Source organism: Eptatretus burgeri, chromosome 2 (assembly GCF_056783735.1).
Source record: "Eptatretus burgeri isolate ZD-2024b chromosome 2, Ebu_testis_v1, whole genome shotgun sequence".
NCBI classification, from domain to species: Eukaryota; Metazoa; Chordata; class Myxini; order Myxiniformes; family Myxinidae; genus Eptatretus; species Eptatretus burgeri.
In genome coordinates this window covers 105,593,840-105,601,339 of record NC_140962.1, presented here as the reverse complement: position 1 = coordinate 105,601,339, position 7,500 = coordinate 105,593,840, and the positions used below count along the sequence as shown (strand labels likewise).

The window sequence follows — 7,500 nt, the reverse complement described above, 5'->3', positions numbered from 1 at the left end:
GATATAGATATAGATATAGATATATATATATATATATATATATATATATATATATATATATATATATATATATATATACATACATACACACACACACACACACACACACACACACACACACACACACACACACACACACACACACACACACACACGATGAGAGTTTTAGTAATATATCTAAGATAATATATATATATATATATATATGTAATTAAGCCTGGTGTTGGCACAGTGGTTAGGGCAGCGGCTTGGGATCCAAAAGGTCCTGAGTTCAAGCCCTGTTGGGCCACTGAATTAATACACCAGGGGGTTGACTCAGCCTGTCATCCTTCCGAGGTCGGCGAAATGAGTACCAGTATACTGGGCCGGTGTATACCCCGGTTAGAATAGGTGTACCATATCCCTGTGTCGTAAGAGGCGACCAGGGTTGCGTCAGGAAGGGCATCCGGTGTAAAAAAAACATGTGCCAAATCACTATGCGGATCATATGGATGATCCGCTGTGGTGACCCCGAACGGGAGCAGCCGAAAGAAGAAGATATATATATATATATATATATATATATATATATATATATATATATATATATATATATATATATATATATATATATATATATGCACAAGATGAGAGTTTTAGTAATATATATATATATATATATATATATATATATATATATATATATATATATATATATATTTACACAACATAAGAGTTTTAGTAATATATAGATAGATAGTGAGACCAGTTTTATGTTGTGTGGCTCATAGTTTGTAAATAACAAGGAAAAAGCACTTAAAATATCATAGCCCCTGTTGTTTTAGTAATTTTGCTGTACAGAGTTCAAGCGTTGGCCCATATTTATTTGCAACTAAAATGGCCGCCAGTCTACCAATCGCCATTTTTGATTGGATTGCAAAATAAAGTAATGTGCAAGTGTATGCCATTGAGTACTGTGCTTCTGCCATGTTTGAACAACATCTGACCTTGCATGTCTGAGAAATGGTCGGGGACATATTTAACTAACAAAAAGGTCACCAGTCGGCCATCTTATACCTGATGTCAAAATAAAATGATGTGCATATGTAAGCCTCATTCAGTATCTGTGTGACAAGTTTGAATAACATCGGTAAATGCATGTCCGAGAAATGGTTGGACGTATTCAACATCAGGTTTTTTCACAACTAAAATGGCCGCCAGTCGGCCATCTTGGATCTGATCTCGAAACAAAATGACCTTACCATGTAAGCCATCATTATTTATCTGTGTGCCAAGTTGAACAAGATCGGTAAATGCATGTCCGAGAAATGGTTGAGGACGTGTTCGATCCCGTTTTTGTTTTTTACAATTGAAATGGCCACCAGTCGGCCATCTTTGATTGCATCGTGAAACAAAATGATGTGTATATGTTTTCCACCATGTGTTGTCTGTGCCAAGTGCGAATAAAACCGGTCCATGCATGTCTGAGATATGGTTGCAGACGCATGCACACATGCATGCACGGACACAAAAACTCGAGATCAAATATATAAGCCCCCGTTTTAGACTAAGTCCAACGGGAGCTAATTATTGGTTCACGAAAAATATTTTCACGAAAAAAATAAGTGACCACTATATTCGTTATTGGTGTGTCTGTCTGTCTGTCTGTCTGTCTGTCCCGAGCATAGCTCCGTGGGTTTTGATCTGATCCTGAAAAAAATTTGGTGGGAGGTTTATATCATGATCTAGTTGTGTTTTCCTGAGAATGGGCGTGGTGTGCCCATTATGGGTGGAGCCACGCCCCAAAAAACATGTGTTTTTAGGAGGTAGCCAATTTCAATTTGCATCTTCTCCTAGGGGGTTTGTCGAACCTGACGGTTTTCAGTATTTGGTTAGCCCAATGGCACCTGCATAGCCCCAGAGAGCTCAATTTTTCATTTTCGTTGCAAGGTCAAGGTCACAAGGTCATGAACTTAGAAAATTGCGAATTTTGACATAAAAATCCATCTTCTCTGAGGCGTTTGTCGAGTCTGGCAGGGGTTTCGGTATTTGGTTAGCTCAATGGTACCTGCATAGTCCCACGGAGCTCGATTTTTCATTTTCGTCCCAAGGTCAAGGTCACAAGGTCACAAACTAAGAAAATTGCGAATTTTGACATAAAAATCATTCGACCACCCAAATTTTAGACAGCTTTGAGAGCTGGGATGACAATATTTTTATGCATAACCTTGAGGTCATTCCCCACCTAAAGTCTTGAAACCATTTTGCTCCATCTCGAACACCTTGCCCGTGGCGCCCCCTTCAAGTTTGTTTTTACGCTGATTTCATCAAAGTCTGGTTAATCCGAGGAGTGCGAAATGCCATATAGCCTATATGACGTTATATTGTTCCTGGAATGTTCCAGAGGAAGTTTTGCACCAAAGGTCAAAATCCTTGCCCTTTGACCTATAAAGTTCACAAAGGTCAAATTTTCAAAGTTCTGGGAATCGAACCGGGTTTTCGACCTTCTTCGACAAACTAACTCCAATAAGCTATAGCACGTATCCTGTTTCCTTATTTTAATGTCCACAACATTGTTTTGTGACGTTTTAAGGTTATGCAAAGGTCAAATTTTGAAAGTTGTTGAACGAAACTGGGTTTTCGACATTTTGCAGCTAATAACCTGTCACTCGTACCACATCATGTTGATCATTTTTATAACTTATTCAAAAATTATCACAATGTCTCATCCTTGACTTCTGAAACAATCTACATCGTCAAATACCGCTCGTGAACCATTGTCGTCTTCAGACTTGTAATTATTTAAAACTATGGCACTTCCTCTGTAACATTCTGTGTCACAGGTAGATGCAGGACAAGGCAGGTTAGTTAGTACAGTATTTTGGAAGTTAATGCAGTAGATAGAGTAGTGTAGTGCACATGGCACAGCGTGTTATATCAGAGTACAGTGCAGCATAATATAGATCAATATAGCATGGTGCAACACAGCACCACACAGAATAGTACAACACGGGGCCAGATGATGCAGTCTGGTGAAATGTTACACTGTACTCCACAAACTGACACCAGGCTGGACTGCATTGGACGACACAGTATACACAAGAGGTTATTAGTACAGCATTCTGATTCAGGTGTGCCATACTCCGTTACCAGTGTCACCACTCCTCATTTTCATAAATGCCAAGGTGAGCCAATGAAAAAAGCCAAGAATTCACAAGGTTTCGCAAAAGCAATGATAATAGAAAACCTATAGAAAACCAAGACGCCAAGGTGAACAACGAATAGCCAAGATCTTGTGAAAAAAGCCAAGGAGTGGTCACACTGTCCGTTACAGAGCGTTGGTGTTGCCGAAGCAGGTTATTGGTAAGGGTTATACTGGGTGGATTGCCATTGTCTTTGCCACAGTAGTTCAGGCAATAATTTGGAATTTGTTCAGAGTGCCGGCGATAGCTCACCGACTCTTCACAAAGGACACCGTGGGATCATAAACATCCACCAACTAATACCAGCTGATGGGGCTCTCCGTTTCACATCTAATCCGAGGGACGGTACACACATTGATGAATCCGCCTGCCTTTGAAACACCGGGATGACAGTTTATAGCTGGGTTGGGATTTGAACCTAATTTAGACAGCTTAGAGGTGAGTGTGCGTACCTATAGGCCATTTCCCCATCCATTGTGATTGTAGTTTTATCTTTTTACCTCCACCACCGAAGGTGGAAGGTGGAAAGAGGTTATGTTTTCACCCCTGTCTCTCTGTTTGTTTGTTTGTTTTTATGTCAATCGCCTTCAGGTCACAATTTTAAACCGATCTTCACGAAACTTCACCACATGGTAGAGTTCGTCATCAGCATGAAGTGTGTGTATATGTATATATTGTTGTGGGCTGGAGATCGGTGGCGAGAACGACCACTGAGTGCGGGAGGTTGCGTCATCTCCCAACAAACTCCCCAGAATTGGAGGCCGTCGCTCGGATAACTCCGCGAGCCGGCGGGTCATTTAACCAACCGTGGAATGCCAATATCTCGACCGCGTGGCGTAGGGTTATTTTGTCTAGATACAATGTACCTCAGTAACCACACGGTCTCGGCTACTGGGGATCCACGCCCTCGGAACGCCTGGCCGAACCGGATTCACTCTACCGGCAGCGGTAAAATTACACCTACCGACTACCACTCTGCCACCCACCTTTCCGGCTCGGATGCAGTCGAGCGGGCCTGTCCAGGACGTCCCGGCTACAATTGTCTGATTACCGGGGATAAAACCCCGCCTAAACTCAGATCCGAACCATGCTGGACCAATTCAAGAAAGGACGGAAACAAACTAAGAACATTTCTGTGATTATTTATTTACATTAAATGAAGACACAAAGCAACACTTAACGTGAATATGCAAGCAAGGAATATTTACAATGATCCAAAAACACTTATTCAGTTCTACTTAAAGACGGGCCCACACGCAGACACACACACAAATGAAAATGAACCCAGAGTTCTTTATTGGACCCTTGTAGCAGAGGAGAGATGAGGAGGAAGGGGTGCTCCGCGATGCGGCACCAGACAAAGGTCGTTGGTTTGGTCCCCAGTCGCACGTGTGGGACTCGTGGTTCGTGGCGGAGCTCGGGTGGTGAATAGCGGGGTCCATGGAGGGTGGTCAGGGTCGCTCTTTCCTTTCCTTGTAGAGGGCCAGCAGGGACACGTCCACCGCCTTCACGACCTTCTTCTCAACTCTCCGCTTCAAAAGAACTGCACGCTCAACAACAACCCTCAGAGCCCTATTCAAAACCTTGTTAGAAACCCATGGAGAACTTCCTCCAAGACCCTTCTTCCTCACTCGACTCTCAACCACCACAACCCTGTCAAAAACCACAGAACAACCTTCGTAACAACCCCCTGCCTCAGAGAGTCCTCGGGAATTTATGGACCTCCCTCAACGGGGCGGGGCTCGCTCGAACAAACGTCACTCCCCGCCCTGATTGGACAGGCTCCTATGGGTTTGCCCTTTCTGGGCGGGGTTTCGGCCCCTGCCGGGAAACCCCACCCACTCTTTCACGAGGGTTCATACTTGTCGAGCAACAGTATCAATGTTGCAAAGGTCGTTGTAAAAGACTTACAACGTTTGTGGAAGCTGAGAAAATGGAACCGTGAGATCCAGCTTCGGCACGTCAGGGTGCGAGAAGGCAGCCGGTTGGCGGTGGATCGTGATGGGGGATGGGATGGTTGTTATATTATATGGCTTGTTAGATGTAATAACCTAACTAAAAGAAATCGCAACGCACACCTTTGATTCTCCCACTAGACAAAAGGAATGGGATCTGACTACACACATACTAACGACATAACTGACTTTTGGGACATCTGTATGTTGAATGCATATGGTTTCCAGATCCGTAACAATATGTACATATACACACACACATATATATATATATATATATATATATATATATATATATATATATATATATATATATATATATATATATATATATATATATATATATATATATATATATATACACATACATATGTATGTATATATATATATATATATTTTTTTTGAGGTCAAAAGGTCATCATAGGCCTAAGGTCAACAAATTAGTCAAGTTTCTAAAATCCTCAATTTTCATCCAATTGACTTGAAATTTGAAGAGGAGTTGCATATTTGGTCATTGCATTTAACTACCAATTATTTTTCAGGTCAAATTGGTTTTATGGATTTCGCAATTATCATGCTATGCACGACATTTTTCTTGTTTGTTAATTGCCAGAATCCTTCGGATTTCAGCAATTATGTTGGTCAGTTGTGTGTGTCATTCTGTGTGTCTGTCTGTCTGTCTGTTTGTTAATTGCCAGAATCCTTCGGATTTCAGCAATTATGTTGGTCAGTTGTGTGTGTCATTCTGTGTGTCTGTCTGTCTGTCTGTTTGTTAATTGCCAGAATCCTTCGGATTTCGGCAATTATGTTGGTCGGCTGTGTGTGTCATTCTGTGTGTCTGTCTGTCTGTCTGTCTGTTTGTTTGTGTGTTTGTTTACCCTGTAGCAGCCACACTGTTTCAGCGATCATGACCAAACTGGGTGCAGACGTCGGCCATCGTCCTCCTTCGACACTTGTCGTTTTTGGTGAATCTAGGTCAGAGGTCAAGGTCACCGAAAAACCGAAATTCTTATTTTCACAATAACGTCCGCTAAAATGGTCGTATCGACTTCAAACCAAATCCAAAATGTGCAGCCTCCATTTCTGCATCCAACCATATGTCTAATTGGGGTGTCACACCAACACCCTTCTTAGCGGTCGGGGGTCGAATGTCAGGGGGGTCGGGTCAAAAATTTCAAATTGCGATAAAAACGCCATTTCAAGTCCGATTGACTTCCAAGTTATGATCATGACCAAACTAAGTGCTATAGCTCATTAAACAGTAGCACTATCGACTTATAAGAACCAAATTGATTTCCAGGTTTTTGTTTTTTGAGAGGTCATGGAGATATGACAAAGTTATTCCGGCAATTCCTTGCTCAATGAGCAATTTCGTTTGTTTGTTTGTGTGCAGGATATCTCAAAAAGTTAGACGGATTTGGATGAAGCTTGGTAGACACCTTGGGTGTATGACAAGGAAGAATTTTTGAGATTTTGCTCAAGATCCAGATACAAGAGTTATTTAATTTTTAAATTGATTCTTCACCATTGAGAGATCGGGTCAAAAAACGATATATACGTATCATGATATTTCAAAAAAAATTATTGGTCCCAATATGTTCCACTGGATCAGGCATCGTGTGGCAGAAATATGTGTTCTTCTGAGTGCCCTTCTAGTTTGTGACGTAACCATTTCTCAATTCATTATGTAAACCAAAATTATAAATATACTTTTGGGAGATGTCATTTTTCAATTCGGTTACTCACTCCTCCTGACCATATGAAGTGTCATAATCAAGGATATGTTGGAAAGGACGTTGTGTCTCACCATCTGCATATTACAGTCATATATGATGTCCCTCTCCCCCTAACACCTGACATACGGTGACGGGGCCAGTTCCTCATGAACACCCCTCAGTAGATTTGGTGCACACGATGCCTGCTCAGTCTGAGATGAAGACCTACTCGGTGGATACCGGGCACACGATGCGTGCTCAGTCCTGGAAGATCTCGAATACGGAACTTGCAAGCTACGACGAGTCCTGTCGTGATCCCAAAAGCTTCACACATCAACATTATCATGTGAGACTTAATAATCCTGATTGGGTAACTTTAACCGGCTGTAATGCCTTTTGAAGATGAGAAATTCCCTATCAATTGCATTCTAATCACCTATAACATGATTTGTTAGATTCTCGACATCCTGACTCACAAACCACAAGAGGGAAAACCTGTATGATAAATGCATCAGTGCACTCAAGCAGATTCCATATAATGAGGTTCACACGCTGTTCGTCGTCACGCATTCATCGCAGGAACATTTGCTTGAAGCTGCTACGATTTCCGTGTCGATATTTTATCAGCAGCTATAATTGGGTATTTGA

General features: G+C 41.7%; 1 long non-coding RNA gene across 1 annotated transcript in view; it reads right to left on the bottom strand.

Moving 5' to 3' along the window:
* LOC147032736 (uncharacterized) overlaps positions 1-7,500 on the bottom strand; it is a 106,514-nt gene that overhangs the window by 1,431 nt on the left and 97,583 nt on the right. The gene's annotated exons all lie outside the window — the stretch shown is intronic.